The sequence below is a fragment of the Cololabis saira genome, chromosome 15 (assembly GCF_033807715.1).
Source record: "Cololabis saira isolate AMF1-May2022 chromosome 15, fColSai1.1, whole genome shotgun sequence".
Taxonomy (NCBI): domain Eukaryota; kingdom Metazoa; phylum Chordata; class Actinopteri; order Beloniformes; family Belonidae; genus Cololabis; species Cololabis saira.
The window spans coordinates 43,945,138-43,968,547 of record NC_084601.1 but is presented as its reverse complement, the minus strand read 5'-3'; the positions used below and the strand labels follow the sequence as shown (position 1 = coordinate 43,968,547).

Genomic DNA, 23,410 nt, shown 5'->3' with positions numbered 1-23,410 from the left:
ATAAAAAATCAGGCCCTCCCAAATTTTTGCAGGCCCACCCATTAGCTACATTCTGGCTCCGCCACTGCTCTCAACGTGGAGACGAACAACGAGACGGGAGGAGACGACTGCTGTAGTCAAGACGCCTAAACCCAGACCAGGAACAGAGAGTACCAAGACCAAACTACCAAAGAATCGTCTATACAGTTTGTCAATAAAGCCTGTTTCAATAAAGCTGTGATTCAAAGCTTACGATGCAGAGTTCATGCTTGTGGAACCGACGGGGCAAAAACCAACGAGACGACGCATTAGTTGTTTCTATCAAACCATTAAAACTCCTCAGGAGTCGATGGTGTCGGGTCGGTTCTGTCTGCAGCGACGGGTCCGTTTGTGGACGATGTGACTTTATATATTCAAGATTAGCTATTGATCCACTGGCAGGAAGTTAGGGAAGTCCAGGACGGATGTGTTCGACCAGAACACCAGAACATTTTCAACCGAGCAGGACAACTACATTTATTCAAATTTATTCAGTTAATTAAAGAAGTCCAAATTGAAACTATTTACGGAACATAAAGTCCGAGGACCCAGTCCCGGTCCCCGAGCTAGACCTTTTTTTTTTTCCTTTTTTCCTTCTTTTTTTCCTCTTTTTTTCCTTTTTTTCTCTTTTCTTTATTTTCTTCTTTTTCTCTTTTTTTCTTCCTTTTAAATCTCGACTTTTTTCTCGACATTTCAACTTTTTACAACATTTTGATTATTTCCTCGACATTTTGACTTTTTTCCTCGACATTTCGACTTTTTTCTCGACATTTCAACTTTTTTCTCAACATTTAAACTTTTTTCTCGACATTTCGACTTTTTTCTCGACATTTCGATCTTTTCTCGACATTTCCACTTTTTTCTCAACATTTCAACTTTTTTCTCGAAATTTCAACTTTTTTTCTCAACATTTCAACTTTTTTCTCGACATTTCGATCTTTTCTCGACATTTCCACTTTTTTCTCGACATTTTGACTTTTTTCTCGAAATTTCGACTTTTTTCTCAACATTTCCACTTTTTTCTCGAAATTTTTACTTTTTTCTCGAAATTTTTACTTTTTTCTCGACATTTCCACTTTTTTCTCGAAATTTTTACTTTTTTCTCGACATTTCCACTTTTTTCTCGAAATTTCGACTTTTTTCTCAACATTTCCACTTTTTTCTCGAAATTTTTACTTTTTTCTCGAAATTTTTACTTTTTTCTCGACATTTCCACTTTTTTCTCGAAATTTTTACTTTTTTCTCGACATTTCCACTTTTTTCTCGAAATCTTTACTTTTTTCTCGAAATTTTTACTTTTTTCTCGAAATTTTTACTTTTTTCTCGACATTTCAACTTTTTTCTCAACGTTTCAACTTTTTTCTCGAAATTTCCACTTTTTTCTCGACATTTCGACTTTTTTCTCGAAATTTCCACTTTTTTCTCGACATTTCCACTTTTTTCTCGACATTTCCACTTTTTTCTCAACATTTCCACTTTTTTCTCAACATTTCCACTTTTTTCTCGACATTTCAACTTTTTTCTCAACATTTACACTTTTTTCTCTACATTTCCACTTTTTTCTCGACATTTCAACTTTTTTCTGAACATTTCAACTTTTTTCTCGAAATTTTGACTTTTTTCTCGACATTTCAACTTTTTTCTCGAAATTTTGACTTTTTTCTCGACATTTCCACTTTTTACAACATTTTGATTATTTCCTCGACATTTTGACTTTTTTCCTCGACATTTCGACTTTTTTCTCGACATTTCAACTTTTTTCTCAACATTTAAACTTTTTTCTCGACATTTCGACTTTTTTCTCGACATTTCGATCTTTTCTCGACATTTCCACTTTTTTCTCAACATTTCAACTTTTTTCTCGAAATTTCAACTTTTTTTCTCAACATTTCAACTTTTTTCTCGACATTTCAACTTTTTTCTCGACATTTCCACTTTTTTCTCGACATTTTGACTTTTTTCTCGAAATTTCGACTTTTTTCTCAACATTTCCACTTTTTTCTCGAAATTTTTACTTTTTTCTCGAAATTTTTACTTTTTTCTCTACATTTCCACTTTTTTCTCGAAATTTTTACTTTTTTCTCGACATTTCCACTTTTTTCTCGAAATTTCGACTTTTTTCTCAACATTTCCACTTTTTTCTCGAAATTTTACTTTTTTCTCGAAATTTTTACTTTTTTCTCGACATTTCCACTTTTTTCTCGAAATTTTGACTTTTTTCTCGAAATTTTTACTTTTTTCTCGAAATTTTTACTTTTTTCTCGACATTTCCACTTTTTTCTCGACATTTCCACTTTTTTCTCGAAATTTCGACTTTTTTCTCAACATTTCCACTTTTTTCTCGAAATTTTTACTTTTTTCTCGAAATTTTTACTTTTTTCTCGACATTTCCACTTTTTTCTCGAAATTTTTACTTTTTTCTCGACATTTCCACTTTTTTCTCGAAATTTTTACTTTTTTCTCGACATTTCCACTTTTTTCTCGAAATTTCGACTTTTTTCTCAACATTTCCACTTTTTTCTCGAAATTTTTACTTTTTTCTCGAAATTTTTACTTTTTTCTCGACATTTCCACTTTTTTCTCGAAATTTTTACTTTTTTCTCGACATTTCCACTTTTTTCTCGAAATTTTTACTTTTTTATCGACATTTCCACTTTTTTCTCGAAATCTTTACTTTTTTCTCGAAATTTTTACTTTTTTCTCGAAATTTTTACTTTTTTCTCGACATTTCCACTTTTTTCTCAACATTTCCACTTTTTTCTCAACGTTTCAACTTTTTTCTCAACGTTTCAACTTTTTTCTCGAAATTTCCACTTTTTTCTCGACATTTCGACTTTTTTCTCGACATTTCCACTTTTTTCTCGACATTTCCACTTTTTTCTCGACATTTCCACTTTTTTCTCAACATTTCCACTTTTTTCTCAACATTTCCACTTTTTTCTCGACATTTCTACTTTTTTCTCGACATTTCAACTTTTTTCTCAACATTTACACTTTTTTCTCTACATTTCCACTTTTTTCTCGACATTTCAACTTTTTTCTGAACATTTCAACTTTTTTCTCGAAATTTTGACTTTTTTCTCGACATTTCAACTTTTTTCTCGAAATTTTGACTTTTTTCTCGACATTTCCACTTTTTTCTCGACATTTCCACTTTTTTCTGAACATTTCAACTTTTTTCTCGAAATTTCGACTTTTTTCTCGACATTTCCACTTTTTTCTCGACATTTCCACTTTTTTCTCGAAGTGCATAATGAAAAATAAATCTTCCCCCAGGTAAAACTAATATAGAAAGATGCAGCATGTGCTGCCTTCATTCTAATTCTGATACAAGACTTTTAATTTTTTGCGGCTCCAGACATATTAGTTTTTTGTGTTTTTGGTCCAATATGGATCTAAAACATTTTGGGTTCCGACCCCTGAGTTAGGAGGTCAGCTGAGTCTCTCCTTCAGAGGGGAAACTGAAGTCAGAGAGCCGTTTCTGCATGAAGGCACTAGGATCCATGTTTTCTGGTTTAGTGAGTAAAACGTTGAATATTTCAGGCCGACAGGAGAAGGGATGAGTGCTGAAACATCAGGGCAAACGAAGGTCCAGGTCTGTGGTTCTGAGACCTGGAGGCCCGGCGGCCATGATGACAACATGACTAGAACATGACAGGGTGAGTAGAAGCCAGTAAAGGCTGGTTTTATTATTCTCAGCAGTGATGGAGCCTCCTGGATGTTCCAGCTCCATCTTCACCCTCCTCTTATAAGCTACTCCGGCTCGTCTGAACTGCTGAGCAGTAAACATATCAGTCTGGTTAGAGTCGTGGCTGAAGGGGTTGTGGGGTTTTATGCAGAACACAGAACGTATCGGCCACCGAGGAGATGGAGGTGGATCATTATAGATCACTGTAGATCAAAATAGATCACAATAGATGACAACGGATCACAATGGATCACTGTGAGGTTAATCAACCTTTTTGAACAAATTGTCTTTATGAAACTATGAAGAATCAGAATCAGAATTAGGTCAGCTCAGAGAAGCTGACTGCTGGGTTTTTCACATCCTTATCACTGTTAACAGAAGTCACAGGACAGGCCACTCCCTGAGGGTACTCAGGGGGGTTGTCTGCTCTGTTAACAGTTGACTATTGTGCAGTTGGACACATCTGTCCAAGATTTCCTGTTGTCCAGAAGGGGCCCATTTGACCCCCTTGACTATTTGAGTTTTTTTAAAAGGATGTCTGTTGATCTGCACACCACAGATAAGTTGCTTATTAACTGAAAAGTCATAGGTGTGACCTTTTTAACCATCATCTGATACCATGTCTGTTCTCCATCTGTTTCCTGTTTTCGTCCATTGTCCATTCACTGTTCCAAATATGGTCATGTTTCCTGTCAGTTTCTCAAATAAATACCTCCTGCAAAGGAGGAGCCAGCAAGCATTTGTCGAGAGCATCCGAGAGGGCCATGTTGCTCTGCAAGCTCCGACTATGCTTCCCTTCTGCGCAGAAGGCCTGAAAAATCATTTCTAACTGTCTCTGTGTCTTTCCTAAGTTATTAATTGATGTATGTTGATTTAGGAACCTAACAATCACAATAGATCACTGTAGATGATAGAAAATCACCTTAGATCAGGGTTTGTCAACCGGTGGTCCGCGGCCCTCTGGTGGTCCGTTGCGGTATGGCAGGTGGTCCGTGAAATTGTTAATGGAAAACAATAATAATTAAAAAAAAAAAAAAATTATTCTTTAGAATCAATTTATTTTCCATTTACTATTCATTTTTGTGAATAATTTACCCATCCAAATTATGTCAAATGAGTGAGAGTGAACTTGGTAATATTATAAGCGCTCTTGGCTTCATATTGTTCATTTTTCATGACTGTTTTTTGTTTTGTTTTTTAAAGCAAAAGGTGCAAATTAAAATAGACACTGATGCTAATAAATAGCCTACATAGGCCCATATTCTTATTTAAAAGCAAGATGCAAAATAAAACGAACAAGTTGTTCTTGGTTATAATGGTGGGACTGGGACAAAACTGGTTGAAAACTACGACGGATCACAGTTATGAAATATTACAGGCGGTTAAATATCTCGCACAACAAATTTTCTGACACTAAACAGGTTTTACTGAAGCCACGGTTCCATTGGTCTTATTTAAATCAGGTTGGCAGGTCAAAGGTTACAGGTGAGCCGTTAGGATCTAATCTACACCGAGAGAGAGAGTTGCTAAGTGACGAGTCGTCCCAGCTCCGGCCGTCCAACCAGAACCCGGCCCAGGATCCAGCACCAGAACCCGGCCCAGGATCCAGCACCAGAACCCGGCCCAGGATCCAGCACCAGAACCCGGCCCAGGATCCAGCACCAGAACCCGGCCCAGGATCCAGCACCAGAACCCGGCCCAGGATCCAGCACCAGAACCCGGCCCAGGATCCAGCACCAGAACCCGGCCCAGGATCCAGCACCAGAACCCGGCCCAGGATCCAGCACCAGAACCCGGCCCAGGAACCAGCACCAGAACCCGGCCCAGGAACCAGCACCAGAACCCGGCCCAGGATCCAGCACCAGCACCTCGGTCCCGCTGCCTTCATTTATAATTCAGAGCAGCCGTTCGTCTCCTGCTGAATAACAATCCCATATCTCTGTTTTCCATATCTACCGTTTCAGGGGAATTGCTTTTTGAGACGGAGAGAAAGGATTGCACACTCAAGGTTTCAGGTGTCTCTTTGTTCGGCTCTTTGGGGAGTAAACGAGTGTGGTGTTAGGAAACGTGTTAGGAAACGTGTTAGGAAACGCGTTAGGAAACGTGTTAGGAAACGTGTTAGGAAACGTGTTAGGAAACGTACGAGCAGAACAGAGGGGGGGGGGGTTCAACACCAGGCATTAGAACATAAACTAGAATAGAGTATAAATATGAAGTATAACGTCCCAAAGTCAATGTTGGTGAGTGGTGTGTGTGTGTGTGTGTGTGTGTGTGTGTGTGTGTGTGTGTGTAACATCGTTGCTGCAGCAGGTTTTTCCTTTCAGACATAAACTCGGAGGTGCAGAGTTCACCCTAACCCCGGTGCCGTATCGAGCCAGAAAAGCTGAGCGTTGTGAGGAGTTTGACAGAAGCGTCTCTGAATGACTTCATATATAATTCACACATGAGAAAACAGAGCAGTGGGATCCAGAGATCCAGAGAGATCCAGAGATCTAGAGAGATCCAGAAAGATCTGGAGAGATCAAGCCAGATTCAGAGAGATCCAGGGACATCAAGAGATCCAAAGAGATCTAGAGAGATCAAGAGATCCAAAGCGATCCAGCCAGATCCAGATAGATCCAGGGAGATCCAGAGAAATCCAGAAAGATTGCTTCTCTTCCGGCTCTCGCCGAAGGCGGACGCTTCTCTGCTCCTCTCCCTTATCTATCTGCCCTGCTACTGCTTGTTGTCTTGTCTTCAGAGTCTCTTCTTTTCACTCCTCCGAAACTCTACAATCATGGAATTGATTAACTGGTCTCTCAGCACAATTGACCAAATGTTTGCGACGAAAGGTCAGGGGGTAAGGGAGCCCTCCTGCCCCGATGGGATGTTTTTTGCAGGATACACAATGGATTCCTGGAAACATTGGAAACCGTTGTGTTTGGTGATTCTGTCTGTCGAGGACGTTGAAGATGCTTCATAATTGGATTTATGATAGCAGGATTTCTCCTAATTGGAGGGGGGGGATTCCTCGTCTATCGACAAACGCGTAAGTCGTCGACAGCTGTTCTGGCTCTTTCAGAGCTGCTGGACGTGGCTGAGGGGATAAGCGCTGCAACTAACACTCTGACTTTAATGCTGGGGGAGCAAAACCGCAAACTGGATGAAATTCTCGAACAGAATCGCAGGCTGGCGGCGTCTTTGAGCTCATTGGCAAGATGGATAACACCTTGGAGAAGTTGGAAGCTCGGCTTGGCGGGAATTGATCACAAACTCGTCTGTTTGGAGTCGCCATTGATGACCAGAGACTTAAAGGAGCTTGAGGCTCCTTTTAAGAAATGAGACTCTCTAGCGCCACCCTTCACCACGACGGCCGTTGGGGGTACTGCAGCCAACAGTGAAGCCGGCACGGGAGAACGGGGAGAACGGGGAGAACGGGGAGAACGTGCATGCAGCGTCTTGTGACGTCATATCCGCAGCCCAGCGCGGGAAATTCGGGACCGAATTGCAGTATTTTGCAGCACACAGCCTGTTCAAGGCAACGGAGAGATACACTAGAGGAATCATTCTTTTTGGTTTGGAACGCTTCATCTGACATTATTACTAGAAAACTTAAAACGTATACACATTTTTTTCATAAATCCTGCCTCAATCCTGCCTCATGCTCCTTTAAGGCAGACGGAAAATTACTGGGAGCTGCCTGTTCTTTTCAATATAATTGTTGATCCTATAATCTGGCCTTGACAGAGCGGTTTGGCCGATCACTGTAGTCACAATCTCCCTGGTGGAATGTAAACAAGATGACTCTGCCCCCACTAACCCTCCCCTCTCCAGATAATCCGCGGACCTTTTTTCAGAACTGACCGAGCCGTCTGATAACATCAAGGACACTGGCTGAGAGCAGCTCTGAGCGAAGTTCACGGACTCATCGCTTACACAAACTTACTGATAAACACACCTCCCTCATTCTCAACGCCTTCCTGGCTAAAAGTCTTGTGAAGTTGATGTAAATTTGTCATGTGCTCGGGTCGCTGCTCATTGTGGTCGACCGGCCGGCAGCTGAGCGGATTTACTGTACTTGTATTGCTGCTTAGTTGTCCTGAATTGCCCCTCGGGGATGAATAAAGTTTCTCTGAATCTGAATCTGATTCAAAGAGATCCAGAGAGCAGCTCCTCCTACGATGGAGCTCGTTTACGGTATTAAAGTTTGCCGCTGTTCCGAGGAACCTCCTCTCGCTATAATTGGAAATAATAAAAACGTTGTTCTAGTGACGAATGTGAAGGAAAGCTGTTGGGCACCAGACCCCCCCCCCCCAAACTCAGACCTCAGAGGGAACTGATCCCTGCAGATCCAGAGATCTACAGGCGTGTCCTTCCTCCCCAGATATCAGAGTCGGGGGATCCGGTCCAACTTTTCTCATTTCCCGGCTATTGGCTCTATTTCTGTTTTAGTCTTCCTGTCTGTCGACTACTATTTCATTCCTTCATCTTCCTCTGCCCCGGTTACTCCAGTGGGATCAGCTGAACTTGTTTGGCTTCGTCTCCAGACGCTGCTGCCGAGCGACAGCAACGTTGATGAAACAGCCGGAGCTCTGCAGACGGCGGTTCTCCCGACCGTCATCATCGGTTAATCAGCCGTGATGCCAGAGAGACGTTTGTCACCTCATGATGATGTCAGCATCTTTAGAATAGTGGGGGGTGATGGTGATGGAGCTCAGGAGCTCAGGAGCTCAGGAGGTCCAGATGATGCAGCTGATTCCTGGACGCCTCATCTCCTACAGATGCTGATCTCCCCCCAGCTCAACCTGGAACCTGAATCTCAGTTCACCTGGACATTTCCAGGTCACTGGAGACCCCGGGCTATAAAACCGTCCCCAGACATGTAAACGCCGTTAGTCTGGTGTTTAAAGGGTCAAAGAGACGGAGACAAGGATCGTGAGCTCGGAGCCGGTCGGCGTTTAAGGCAAGTACGACCTCACGCAGGCACCTGACCTTGGGGAGACCTTTGGCTGACCTTGGAGTGACCTTGGGGTGACCTTGGGGTGACATTGGGGTGACCTCCACAGGACGTCTGGTGCAGGAGAGATTTCCACTTGTGAACCATTAACTCACCTCAAAAGGTTCAGCTGGTGATCAGTTCAACTCAAATCTTTAAATTCATGTTGATGGTTATATTTTATTTTGTTTCCATTCAGGAGTTAATAAAGTATGACTGAAATGAAATGATTAAGACACCCATTAAGACACCCACGTTCCCCCACCGGCCATCCAGTAGACGGAGGGCCGCCCCCCGTCTACTGGATGGCCGGTGGGGGAACGTGGGTGTCTTACCAGGACCGGCTCTGCTGGTCCTGCCTCCTGGCTTCGGCCTCCCCCTCCTTCCCCCCCTACACGATTCATACGCACATAGGCTAAGCGGCGGGGGGTCCGGGTCTTGGGGGGCATTGTCCCGCGTGGCCCGGCACTCCCCCCCCCAAGAAATGAAATGATTAATTAACAGCATGGTCTCTCTCTACCTCAAATCCAGACTGGTCCAGACTGGTCCAGTCTGGACCAGTCTGAGCCAGACGGGCTCTCAGGGAGAGACCGGTCATCGGCCATGTTTCATGTATTTGCCAGATCAAGCGACGGGCAGGGGAAGCTTCACAGTTGCCGTTGGAGACAACCGAGTTCAAGATGTCAACGAAACTAATAGAATGAAAACCACAGGTCTGAGGAAACATGTGATGAGGGTACGAGGGAGTCCCTGCAGACGTTTCCAGGGGTTGAGGTCAGAGGTCAGTAGTCTAACAAACACCACTGGTCTCTATAAATACCGTTTCCTGCTTCCTGCCCCTTAAAAAGCCGCCAAACGCCTCCCTGACAAACCGCCTGAACGTCCACAACGCTAACTAATGCATGAAATACATTAATGTTCTGCTCGGCCTTCAGGCAACGGAGCAACGACGGAGGGAAACAAACGTAATAACGACTTAATTCATTATTTAATCCTCCAGCAGGTGAAGCAGCTGTTCCTGCTAGCTGGATGTTAAACCACTCACGACATTCCCCCAATGAAACCCCCGGCGAGACTCGCTGGTGTTTACAAGTGTCAGCTAATCTGTCTTCCAGGGATGGAAAGGCAGCCGTTGGGGATATTCTTGTTTCCTATAAGGGAATAAATAAAATAAGTGCTTTTATTTGACGGTGAGCACAACCGGGCGAATGGTTTGGAGCTGAAAATACATCTAGTAAATGATGGGAGTCACATTAACTCACCGAGAGGAACAGAAGTTCAACAACCATTTCATCACACGAATCACTGCGTCCTCATTTATAATTTACAGTTTCCACACTTGTTTCTAGGCCTGTGTTGAATCCATTCTCATATTCATTCCTAAAAATCGATTTATATGTCTAAAAATCGATTTTTTTCATCATTACATTACAACCTTTGGTATTTTTGTGTTTATGCCCAAAAAAAGAATGTTTTGTTAGACACCAGAATAACTGCTGCCATGTTTTTTTACCTTTAAACATGTTTAAAGGTATGAAAACATTAAAGTTTTCAGTTATAATTGCATAAATTGTCTATATTTCATTACTTTATATACTGTCTTGGGGTTACATTTGCATAAAATGCTAAAAACTAAATTCTCAAAAATCGAAATAGACCGAAAATGGAAACAATAAAAACAGAATGTGTTAAAAACTAAAACTGATTTCCTGCGTCTGTTTCCTCCCTGGATCTGTTTGGTAATTCTGACCCACGATGTTTCTGTTTCAGTTCTATCAGCATTCTGGGAGCTGATTGGTCCTTTTTTTTTTTCCCTTTTTTCTCTTTTTTTCTTCCTTTTTCCTTTCCTTTTCTATCTCGAAATTTAGACTTTTTTCTCAACATTTCACATTTTTTCTCGAAATTTCGACTTTTTTCTCAACATTTCACATTTTTTCTCGAAATTTTGACTTTTTTCTCGACATTTCGACTTTTTTCTCAAAATTTCAACTTTTTCATTAAAATTTTGACTTTTTTCTCAAAATTTTGACTTTTTTTTCGACTTTTTTCTCAAAATTTCAACTTTTTTCTCAAAATTTCAACTTTTTTCTCAAAATCTTGACTTTTTTCTCGAAGTTCCCGCTTTTTTCTCAACATTTCTGATTGGTCCTTCCATTCTGGAGCTGATTGGTCCTTCCACTCTGGGAGCATCATTAGCTGCAATACTTGCTGTTTAATCTCAATATAATACTAGTAGTAATTTGTTGCATAACTACAGTCATATCATTTATTCAACAGCTGAAAAAACGTTTTAATAACACTAACACAAATCAATATCGGAATCGAATCGGACTGAATCGAGTCAAATCTTGATAATCGATTCTGAAACTTACGGAGCCCCTCTGGTGACATTTGAAAAAAATAAAATAATGCGTGGCTACGAGTTAATATGTCGTGGCCACAAGAAAATTAATGCGGGGCCATGAGATATTAACTCGTGGCCACTCATTATTTTGAAAAAAATTTAATAATGCGTGGCCACGAGTTATTAATGCGTGGCCACAAGATATTAACTGGTGGCCATGAGTTATTAATGCGTGGCCACGAGATATTAATGCTTGGCCATGAGTTAATATCTCTTAGCCACGAGATAATCAATGCGTGGCCACAAGATAATTAATGCGGGGCCATGAGATATTAACACGTGGCCACTAATTATTTTGAAAAAAAAATAATAATGCGTGGCCACGAGATATTAACTCGTAGCCACGAGTTAATATCTCGTGGCCACAATATGTTATCTCATGGCAACGAGTTATAAATGCGTGGCCACGAGATATTAATGTGTGGCCACGCCTTAATAACTCGTAGCCACAATATATTAACTCGTGGCCACGAGATATTAAGTCGTGGCCACGAGATATTAACTCGTGGCCACGCATTAATTATCTCGTGGCCAAGAGATATTAACTCGTGGCCACGAGATATTAAGTCGTGGCCACGAGATAATTAATGCGTGGCCACGCCTTAATAACTCGTAGCCACAATATATTAACTCGTGGCCACGAGATATTAAGTCGTGGCCACGAGATATTAACTCGTGGCCACGCATTAATTATCTCGTGGCCAAGAGATATTAACTCGTGGCCACGAGATATTAACTCGTGGCCACGAGATATTAATGCGTGGCCATGAGTTAATATCTTGTAGCCACAAGTTAATATCTCGTGGCCACGAGATAATCAATGCGTGGCTATGAGATATTAACTCGTGGCCACGCATTATTTTATTTTTTTCAAATGTCGCCAGAGGGGCTCAGTACAATCTTAAGAATTAGAATCAAATCGATTCTTGACGTCTGAATGGATCCCCGGCTCTACTTGTTTCCCGTCACAGGTGTTTTTTAGCTGCTCTAACTTCTTTTATCTCTCTTTACTCAGGTTTCCCTGCCGTTTCCTGCGACTCCGTCCACCGGTTTAAATGAACGGGTGGAGCCAGCGCTGCCGTCTGCGTCGGGCCGCAGGAGTTTTAGTGATTTATGTCCACAGCTTACCCGGACTGACGCGCTGACAGCCCCGATTGTTCTCCGGCCGTGATAAATGCCCCCATAAAGCGACGCCGCGAGCCTGCTAAATGTGCTAACTCCACCACCGCGCCGGCCGCAGAGAAGAAGAAGAAAAGGCTGGAAAAGGCAATCAGAGCAGCCGCTCCTCTCTTTACTCTCATTTCCACATTAAAGCAAACCGGGGAAAGCAGCCAAAGCAGAAGCCGTTTTCATGTGGTAAAAACATTTTAATAACGCTTTGTGTAACAGTCTTTTGTCATGGTAATCCCACGTGGCCCGGTTTCATAATGGGGTAATTTACTGGTTGAGAAACATTAACCGTCTCTAATGAGGACCGTTTTTCAGATTCCAGCCTTGCCTTGTAAAAACATGACTATATCTCAGAAACTGCTTCTAATAATGAAGGAACTGGTGAAATTAAAGCAGGATTGACCCTTTATCAGCTTCTGATTGGTTCCTGACCGACCGATAAGAAACATCGGTTTATCCGGTTGGACCAAACATTCGTCTCTCTCATTCACATCAATGGAAAAAGCCTAGTTTTTACTTGTTTTGTATCTAAATTTAAATCACTGTATTATTTATAAAACTTTGTATTAGTAGAAAGGAACACTTGGAGCGTATTTTTTATCACCAAACTGACATAAATCTGGTCCGTACTTCCAAAAAAAGTCGTCTAGGCAGCAGCTACAACCCATAGCGACGAACACAAAAACTTTTATCTATTCATCTTAAAATGGTTAAAAAGTGACACCCGCTACGAAGAGAAATCACAGGATAACATTTCATCCCAAAACCAACCGTAAATTACGATAAATGTCTGTTTTGATAGTACATTCCACAGTACTCAGCTAAACGAATCAAAATATTTTTTTTATTATTATTTTATTATTTTTGCCAAAAACGTCAATTATTTTAACTCACTACACGATACCTGAAGTATTAATGTGGTAAAAACATTTTAATAACGCCTTTTTTAATAGTCTTTTGTCATGGTAATCCCACGTGGCGCAGTTTCATAATGGGGTAATTTACTGGTTGAGAAACATTAACCGTCTCTAATGAAAGATTATGTTCGTTTGTCTGGCGAACCATAAGAAAACTAGTGGAATAGAATCAAGGTTAATACAAACTTTTAAAATGTCAAGTACAAGGTTTTCCAGCCAGAGGTACATTTGTCTCAGACCACGGTGGGTAGGAGAGAAATGCACACGTGGTCATCGATCCAGTTCCTTTTTATACTAAAAAGGGTGGGTGTCCTTTGCACCCGAATTTCATTGGTGGAGCCAGCTACGGGGAAGACCCCCCGAACGTATCACTTCCAACTCTATGTATCCTTTGACTGTCTCCCACCTGAGGTGTCAAACCAGTTTTTCGGCAAACCCATAACACGCTAGCGTCGGCAGGACGTTCTGGTGTTCAGACGATCACTTCTAACGTTTGAACAATGTGTTCACTCTGGTTCTTGGTGTTGAATGATATTCTCAGGTGTAAATGGTTGTTGAAGCCATGGGTTTAATGTTTCATGCCTCGTGTGACTAAAAATGTCCTGAGGTTCTGTGCGTCATCGGCCCCCAGATCCAGATACAGGGACGGCGATAGCACCAGATTCAGAATCCCTGTCAGATAAATCTGTTCGGTCTGAGAGAGAGGAGCTCCTGATAGCTCAATCATCACAAATGTGACTCTCTTTGTCTCCGTCCTCACAGCCGTCTGAGTCAGCGCTGCCTCCGTAAATCACCGGAGAAACTGGAGAGAGGCCGGTCCTCCCGCTACCGTAGCGTTAGCTCGGTACATCACCGGAGAAACCGGAGAGTCTCAGAGAGGCCGGTCCTTCTGCTACCGTAGCACCGCTAGCTCGGTAAATCACCGGAGAAACCGGAGAGTCTCAGAGAGGCCGGTCCTCCTGCTAGCGTAGCACCGCTAGCTCGGTAAATCACCGGAGAAACCGGAGAGTCTCAGAGAGGCCGGTCCTCCTGCTACCGTAGCACCGCTAGCTCGGTAAATCACCGGAGAAACCGGAGAGTCTCAGAGAGGCCGGTCCTCCTGCTAGCGTAGCACCGCTAGCTCGGTAAATCACCGGAGAAACCGGAGAGTCTCAGAGAGGCCGGTCCTCCTGCTAGCGTAGCACCGCTAGCTCGGTAAATCACCGGAGAAACCGGAGAGTCTCAGAGAGGCCGGTCCTCCTGCTACCGTAGCACCGCTAGCTCGGTAAATCACCGGAGAAACCGGAGAGTCTCAGAGAGGCCGGTCCTCCTGCTAGCGTAGCACCGCTAGCTCGGTAAATCACCGGAGAAACCGGAGAGTCTCAGAGAGGCCGGTCCTCCTGCTACCGTAGCGCTAGCTCGGTAAATCACCGGAGAAACCGGAGAGTCTCAGAGAGGCCGGTCCTCCTGCTACCGTAGCACCGCTAGCTCGGTAAATCCCCGGAGAAACCGGAGAGTCTTCAGTCCTCCGGTCCTCCTGCTACCGTAGCGCCGCTAGCTCGGTAAATCACCGGAGAAACCGGAGAGTCTTCAGTCCTCCGGTCCTCCTGCTAGCGTAGCCGCTGCTTCAGTAGCAGAGCTTTAACTGACGGAGCAGCAGCGACAGCAGAACAACAAGCAGATAAATCAGCGTTATTCCTCCCCGCTGAGCTTCACGGCGGCTCAGAGCAAACATCACTCACATAAACGGGCCTCGCTGCTCAGTAAAGATTTAAACCTATCAGAGCCCGGATGGAGGATGATGATGAGGATGATGAGGAGTGATCTGTTTATACGTCTGCAGGAATAGAAACATACAAACGGATAAATCTCACATTACACACACACACACACACACACACACACACACACACACACACACAGATATATATATATCTCGAGCACAGAATTATGGAGGATTTTTTGTGCCAAAATTAAATAAATAAATACATAATTAATTAATTAAATTGGGAATGAAATATATCATTAATTAATTAAATTAGTTATTAATTAATTAAAATTAGAATTAAATATGTCATTAATTAATTAAAATACAATTCATTTTAAGTAAAAATATATGTATTATTTCAGCATTTAATTAATTAATGACACATTTAATTAATGATTTCATGTTGCGTGTGAATCATGAAATGTAAATGTAAAACTGTCAGTTTCACTCGTTTATTTAATTTTGGCACAAAGAATCCTCCATACCGAATAGCTTGACATTGAAAATGTGCTCATTAGAATATTGTTTTTGTTTAAATAAATTGCAAATGTTGCACAGTTCAAACCGTTTAAATCCTTTAAAATTTCAAACGTATTCAAGGCAAAAGTTTCCAAGATTCATTTTTCCGGATCACTTATGTGTTTAAAAAGTATAAAAAAGGCAAGAGAAAAATGCAAGAAGGTCACCAGCGTATCACCAAACTCACGGTTGAACTTGAACTTGGTCCTTGTTAGGCGGCAGCAGCATTACCCACAATGCACCTCCTCCACAATTCATCAGTCCAATTGAAGTAAATAAACATTAACAAAGTTTGAGACTCTTTAAACTCGTTTAAGGAAAATATGAAGCGAGAACCGAAAGGGGCCTAAAACAGAACCCTGAGGGATGCCACATAGGGTTGCCACCTTTCAGAAATAGAAATAAGGGACGTCCTCATTTCAGCAGCGCAGGATCCAAAAAAAGGGACATCCCCAAAACGTCTAAACTGCATAGAAATGTATTTATTTTATATGAAAAAACTAAATGCTTTGATTTAAAGTTTAAAGTGCTTTAATAGCATTGAACTAGCATGACTGTAGAGACAGACAACCATACTAGCAACTGAACTAGCCTCCTATGTCCACATCAGCCCAGATGTAGAATATAGCCTACAGGTGAAGAATATGGTGTAAAAGTTAATTTATTTCAATAATTCAACTAGAATATGGTGTAAAAGTTAATTTATTTCAATAATTCAACTAGAATATGGTGTAAAAGTTAATTTATTTCAATAATTCAACTAGAATATGGTGTAAAAGTTAATTTATTTCAATAATTCAACTAGAATATGGTGTAAAAGTTAATTTATTTCAATAATTCAACTAGAATATGGTGTAAAAGTTAATTTATTTCAATAATTCAACTAGAATATGGTGTAAAGGTTAATCTATTTCAATAATTCAACTAGAATATGGTGTAAAAGTTAATTTATTTCAATAATTCAACTAGAATATGGTGTAAAAGTTAATTTATTTCAATAATTCAACTAGAATATGGTGTAAAAGTTAATTTATTTCAATAATTCAACTAGAATATGGTGTAAAAGTTAACTTATTTCAATAATTCAACTAGAATATGGTGTAAAAGTAAATTTATTTCAATAATTCAACTAGAATATGGTGTAAAAGTTAATTTATTTCAATAATTCAACTACAATATGGTGTAAAAGTTAATTTATTTCAATAATTCAACTAGAATATGGTGTAAAAGTTAATTTATTTCAATAATTCAACTAGAATATGGTGTAAAAGTTAATTTATTTCAATAATTCAACTAGAATATGGTGTAAAAGTTAATTTATTTCAATAATTCAACTAGAATATGGTGTAAAAGTTAATTTATTTCAATAATTCAACTAGAATATGGTGTAAAAGTTAATTTATTTCAATAATTCAACTAGAATATGGTGTAAAAGTTAATTTATTTCAATAATTCAACTAGAATATGGTGTAAAAGTTAATTTATTTCAATAATTCAACTAGAATATGGTGTAAAAGTTAATGAAAATACGGTACAAATCGTGTCCCGTATTAGTTCAATACGGGACGCAACATTTTTTTCTCAAATAAAGGAAAGTTCCGTATTTTACGGGGCGGGTGGCAACCCTAACGCCACATGACACGCCAACAGACTCCAACATGAACCGATTCACACAAACATTAAAGCCCTTTTAATAAGGTTAAACTTTCTTCTGAGAAAGTTTCTAATAAGTTCAGTTCCTGCTGAATAAAGTCAAACGAGGTCCAACAAAAGCAAGAAGTTTCAAAGACTTAAATAACTCCTACTAGTTTTAAACCTCCACGTTTCTGCTTGTTCACTTTATAAACATCTGTTAAATTCTCCCCTTTTATTCTTATAACAACAAATGTTTTCTTCACATTTGTGAGCCTGTCACAGTTTCTACACTTACAAAACCTTTGCAATCAAAAGGTTTTTCCACATTAACAAACTCTGAAACCCGTGAAAACACTGTTATGTTTCCAATTTAAAGCAACAACTGCAGCCGGAAATGCTGATATAAGACTAAATGTTTCTTCTCTTCTATGTTCAGGGATACTTTTGAGATAAAAGCTGATTATTGATCTGAACTTCTGCTTTTGTTGTGGAAATCAAACCAATCTTTACTGAACTACCTGCAAATTCAAGAACCTTCTAATGAAATCAGCTGTTTCAGGAGACGTTTACGGCCAAAAAAGTATCGGGACATACCTAGTTATTAATGTTTTTAATATATATCAATTATTACATCGTTTTATAATAACAATATAGACAGTTGATGTGTGTTTATAAGATATTGCTTTTGGGCGGCGGCTGAAGAGACGTTTGTGCTGGAGGGAAAGAAGCGTGGCTAACAGGAAGCTAACAACAGCTAGGCTACGCTAACAACAGCTAGCCTACGCTCAGATAAACAGAGACAATGTCTGAAGTTTGGAAACATTATAAACTTGAAAGCAAAGGCAACAAAAGCCAAATGCAACGTTTGCGTGGAGGAACAAACAGTTCGTTCAAAACGACAAACCTTATTCACACCTGAAGACCAAGCACGAAAAGACGTACAGTGACAACATGGCCACAAAGAGCAATAAGAATTGTAAGAATTGTAAGAATTGTAAGCCTTTAGAGGATCAACAAACCCACTCTTCATCAAACTGAAAAAACACTCAAATTTAAGGATCTGGTCGACTTCAAAACTATACAAATCCTGCACGAAGCCAATCAGCATCAGTCGCCACAAAGACGTCCAGAAGTCGTTTCAAATAAAAGAAAATAAACACACTCTCAGGGGTCATTTCAAACAACAGCACGTACAGTAGGAACAAACATCCAACCCATCGTGTTTCAGTGATGGAGTTAATCTGTGGAACAAAGTTTATGGGCGCAAAAAGTTTTGCAGCTGAGTGCGATTTTCCCTTTGTCTGAGTAAGTGAGCGGAGCTGTTTCCAGTGTTCTCCATATTTCAGCACAGATTGGTCCATAATGAAAACTGCAGAGAGCACAACAGCCTCAACTTTCACGTATTTGTACTTCTATATTTAAAAAAGGGGGTGTTTGTTGAGAAAAAAAAAAAAATTTTTTTTTTTTTTTTTTTTTTTTTTTTTAATAATAGTGATGCACCGAATGTTCGGCCGAAAATAGCAAAAAAAAAACACTTTCGGTGTTCGATGGAATAAGTGGGGAAAAAACCGAACAGTTAATAACAGCTAACAGATACAGGCAGACACACAGGCAGACAGACATGCCAGGAATGCGTTCACACAAGGTGCGATTTTTATTACTTTGCATTTAAGATGGAACTTCTAAGTTTGCTTGCTTGCTGATAAAATGCACAGATGTGTTATTAATAAAGGAGCTTATGGTTAATATTTTGGTTGCTTATTTATAACATCAAACTGGCTACTATGGACTAAAATGTAATATTCAAATAAGGAAATCTTGGTGGAAAGTGGTGCTTTGTCATTATGGCGTGTTTTATTAAAAGTAGGTCAATATCAATTTCATTAAGTTTGCACAATGCATGGTTTCAAAATGAACTTGCATTTAAAATAATATTTCTTTATCTGAATATTATATTTAACATTCACAATTACTAAATCTGGAGACAATTAATACATAATTCATATGTAAACTAGATATATTCAAATGTATAATACAAATGTATTATATTTACATAAGTCTTCGTCTTTGAGTGCAAAATACATTTTGAAAACCCCCAAATTTTCAAATTGTGCGGCCCTCTCCATACGGTCCTTTTGCAGATGTGGCCCCCGGCCGAATCTAATTGAATACCCCTGCCGTAGGGTATGCACGTACCCTACGGCGTAGGCTCTGCGTTGGTGTAACGCGGAACCATAAATCAGCCTTGAGGAGAGAGTTTGCAGCAGTTAATACGCGCTTCGAAAAGACGGTATTTGCTCCACTATTTCTGCGTGTGGCAAATAGCGCTGGCCTTTGTGAATCAGACGGTTTTTGCAATGAGGCTTATTTGCATAGAAAGTAGGCATGGGGCGATATATCGCGATAAAAAACGGCTGCGATAACGTTATCGTGGGGTACTGTAATTATCGCCAAAAAAAAAAAAAAAAAAATTTTTTTTTTTTTTTTTTGGAAGAAAGTGTCAATTCACTCGCCGGCCCAGACCGGATACGGATCCAGCTGTAGAGGCGGAGCGCCGGGCGGAAGTGAAGAATCCCCCGACGTGTGTTATTGTTGATGAGCAGGCAGAGCAGCCAGCCACTGTTAAAGTTTCACAGAGTAATACAATCAGTGTGCATTTGGCTCTACTTTGTCACTTTATTTCTATTTGTCACTTATTTATTTCGACTCTCAGGGAAGTATTTTCTTACAAAAAAGAAAGTTCAAATAAGTACCGGTACCGGTACTATAGTTTACACTTTGTAATGCATAACATTTACAGTACACTATTTGTTCTCTACCTCAAGTGTCACTGTGTTGAGAATGATTTGAGAATAAATGTTCTGAAGGAACCCGTGGATCCACGGTTAGTGTTTTTCCTTGCATTTTAAGAATTTTATAAGCGACACGCTAATATCGTGATAATATCGTAATCGTGATATTTTTGTCCACTAATATCGTGATATGAAATTTTCATATCGTCCCATGCCTAATAGAAAGGGGGCAATTTTGCGCCGAATGTATGAATATTACCTAATTTAGATGCATGCAAATGGCACAGGCGCACCATGACACTATTTCCTTGGCAGCGCAGTTTGTGGTGCAATTCGCCCTTTGCGGGTGCTTTGTGAATTAGACGCTCTCTTTTTGTCTCATTTGCACCGGTTTAGCGGCCGCAAAAGCTGCGCAATCCTTTTGTGGATTTGGCCCTTAATGGATACAAAATGGAAATGGACACATGAACCGACAGCCAATGATCAAATTAATTTACTTAATTCATTGCCAAAATGTATCTAATCGGGAAAAAGTATCGGAATTGTATCGGGAGCCAAAAAAAAGTGATCGGATTGGGAAAAACCGGGATGGGCAGAAACTCAAACAAAATCCTAATGGGGACAAACCTAATGTACATGCTTTCACTCCAATCTCAAGTAAAGCAGGTGCATTTACTCCCATCTTCACCCACATGTGCATTCACTCCCATCTCAAGACAAAAACACACATTCCCTCCGTCTCCAGTCCCAGGATTCTCCTCCTCAGCACCACAACAGAACTCTAGGTGGTTCTGACCCGTCTGGCAGCTCCATCCATCAAACTCTCCACCACACAAAGGCTTAGAGGAGTTTTATTTCCTGAGGTTCCTCTCATGAGCTGAGAGAAAACCGTCTGTAGTTTCTCTGAACCGTCAGTGTCACCAGTGAGAGTGGGTTCAGGAGTGCTGGGTATTAAATCATCTCTCCTCCTTTCACCGCTTTTACTCTACCGACCCCCACCTTTCCTCCTCCCTTCCTTCCTCCATCTCTCTCCTTCCTCCTCCATCTCTCTCCTCTCCTTCCTCCCTCCATCTCTCTCCTCTCTAAACGTTTGTCTCTCCGTTCAAGACGAAAACAAAGTCCTCGCTTCAACCTGCTGTTTTCAGTTCCTCATTAAACCAAAACTAAACCATAACCGTCCACAAACGCATTAAATACAGTATTTTAATATATTCTGCTGCTGTTTCTTTATTAAATACTTGATGTTTTGTGTATTTTGGAGCCACTTTCACTTTCCCCCTGAGAACCATTTAAAGGACTAACCTAAGTTTAATCAGCTCCTCCGGAGGTCGGGGGTCAGACTCTGAAGGGTTTCCTGACCTTTCCTGATCTCTCTGATGGAGTCACGACCTCCAGATCTGTCTTTATTAGGTGACCGTTGAACTCCATCAGGTTTCATCTGTAACTCCATCAGGTTTCATCTGTAACTCCATCACAAGATCTTTTTTTCCGCACTTTGTTTCGTCCGTTAATACTGCCCGAACCGCAACGTGCACCCATGCACGTCATACATCGTTGGATGCGTCTCCATCGTTCCTCGATGGGCATTACTTTTCTCAGTAATAGGGGTTACCGTGGCAACGCTAGATGCCAAAAAGCAAAAAAAAAGGCGAAAATTTGGACGCTTATTGCTCGGCCGAACTTTATCGTAGAGACATCGTTCAAACTTTCAAACACTCAGCCCGATTGTCCGTAACCGACCGTACAACATCATTATGCCAAGTATTACAGTTTTTGTGATATTGACCTTTCATTTTTTTTTTTTTTCCCGTTTGACTTTGGACGCTTGTTGCTAGGCAACAGGTTATCGTAGAGACATTGTACAAATGTTTCCCGACTCGGCACGCTGTGGACTTCAACATACTCAAATTTCATGAAGCTGTGATTTAAGGAAATTTTATGTCAAAATCCAGGCCAAATGGCCCCATTCATTCGGATGGGGTTTTTTACCACGGTGAAAAAAAAACCTATCCGTTAACGTAGCCTGAACCGGAACGTGCACCCATGCAAGGCATACATCGTTAGATACGTCTCCATCTTGCCTCGATGGGAATTACTTTTCTCGATCAAAAGTGTTACCGTGGCAATGCTAGTTGCCAAAAAGCAAGAAAAAAGGCGACAATTCGGACGCTTATTGCTCGGCCGAACTTTATCGTAGAGACATCGTTCAAACTTTCAAACACTCGGCCCGATTGGCACTAACGGCCCGTACAACCTCATTATGCTAATTACTACAGTTTTTGCGATATTTACCTTTCTTTTTTTTTTTATTTCCGTTTGACTTTGGACGCTTGTTGCTAGGCAACAGGTTATCGTAGAGACATCGTACAAATGTTCCCTGACTCGGCACGCTGTGGACTTCAACATACTCAAATTTCATGAAGCTGGGATTTAAGGAAATTTTATGTTAAAATCCAGGCCAAATGGCCCCATTCATTCGGATGGGATTTTGTACCATGGTGAAAAAAAAAACCTATCCGTTAACGTAGCCTGAACCGGAACGTGCACGCATGCATGGCATACATCGTTAGATGCGTCTCCATCTTGCCTCGATGGGAATCACTTTTCTCAGTCAAAAGTGTCACCGTGGGGACGCTAGACGCCAAAAAGTGTGCCCGATTAATAACTATTGGGAGCACAGGAATGAATGAAATACAACCGTAAACACCTCAAACTGACATAGAACCACCCCGAACACAAACACTACAGCCCCAAACCAAAGCAGCGAGAGGGGACGAATGGGCGGTAGGGCATGCCCATATCAAAATTTCCCGAAATTTTCTAGTTGGTGCTGCAATCAGCCTGATAGTTAGAGACCCGGGAATCAAACCGCCGCTCTGCTCTCAGATACCGGCATCACGCTGAATCCCTCCTGGACACATTGCAATCATCCCTCTATCATCCCTCCATCATCAGCGCCGCCAGAAAACCTCCAGCAGCAGATTGACTCTCAAAGTTTCCCCTTTATCTCCGTCTCAGAACAGATTCACTTCCACACACGACCCGGCGCTGCCTCATTACCCAGAGTGCTTTGCAGCGGCCCGGCGGTGGCAGATACGAGCGGCTGCTGATCAGACGTGATTCAGGAGACGGAGAGTTTCCCCCCGTGATTCACACGTTTCCCAAAATGCACTCTGTTCCTTTCCAGAAATAAACCTGCCAGTCGTTAGAGATGCAAATAAAAACCTGACGAGGGAGAGATTCTGCTGATTCATGCAGCAACGATGGTGGAGGATTGGTCCCCTCCATCCGAGTGGATTAAAACAACATGTTTATCATACATGCATATGCATGATACGATCCGGACAGACGTCCTGCTGCAGAACCGGGCTGCAGTTGTCATGGTTACGCAGGAATCCCAACCCATAATAGTGCAGGACTCACCCCACACTGCAAAAACTCAAAATCTTAACGAGAATATTTGTCTTATTTCTAGTTAAAATGTCTCATTTTTAGTCAAAAAATCTCATTCCACTTAAAATAAGACTCATCACTGGAAAAAACAA

The 23,410-nt window shown here is 41.0% G+C and overlaps 1 protein-coding gene across 1 annotated transcript in view; it reads right to left on the bottom strand.

Moving 5' to 3' along the window:
- trappc9 (trafficking protein particle complex subunit 9) overlaps positions 1-23,410 on the bottom strand; it is a 242,784-nt gene that overhangs the window by 58,092 nt on the left and 161,282 nt on the right. The gene's annotated exons all lie outside the window — the stretch shown is intronic.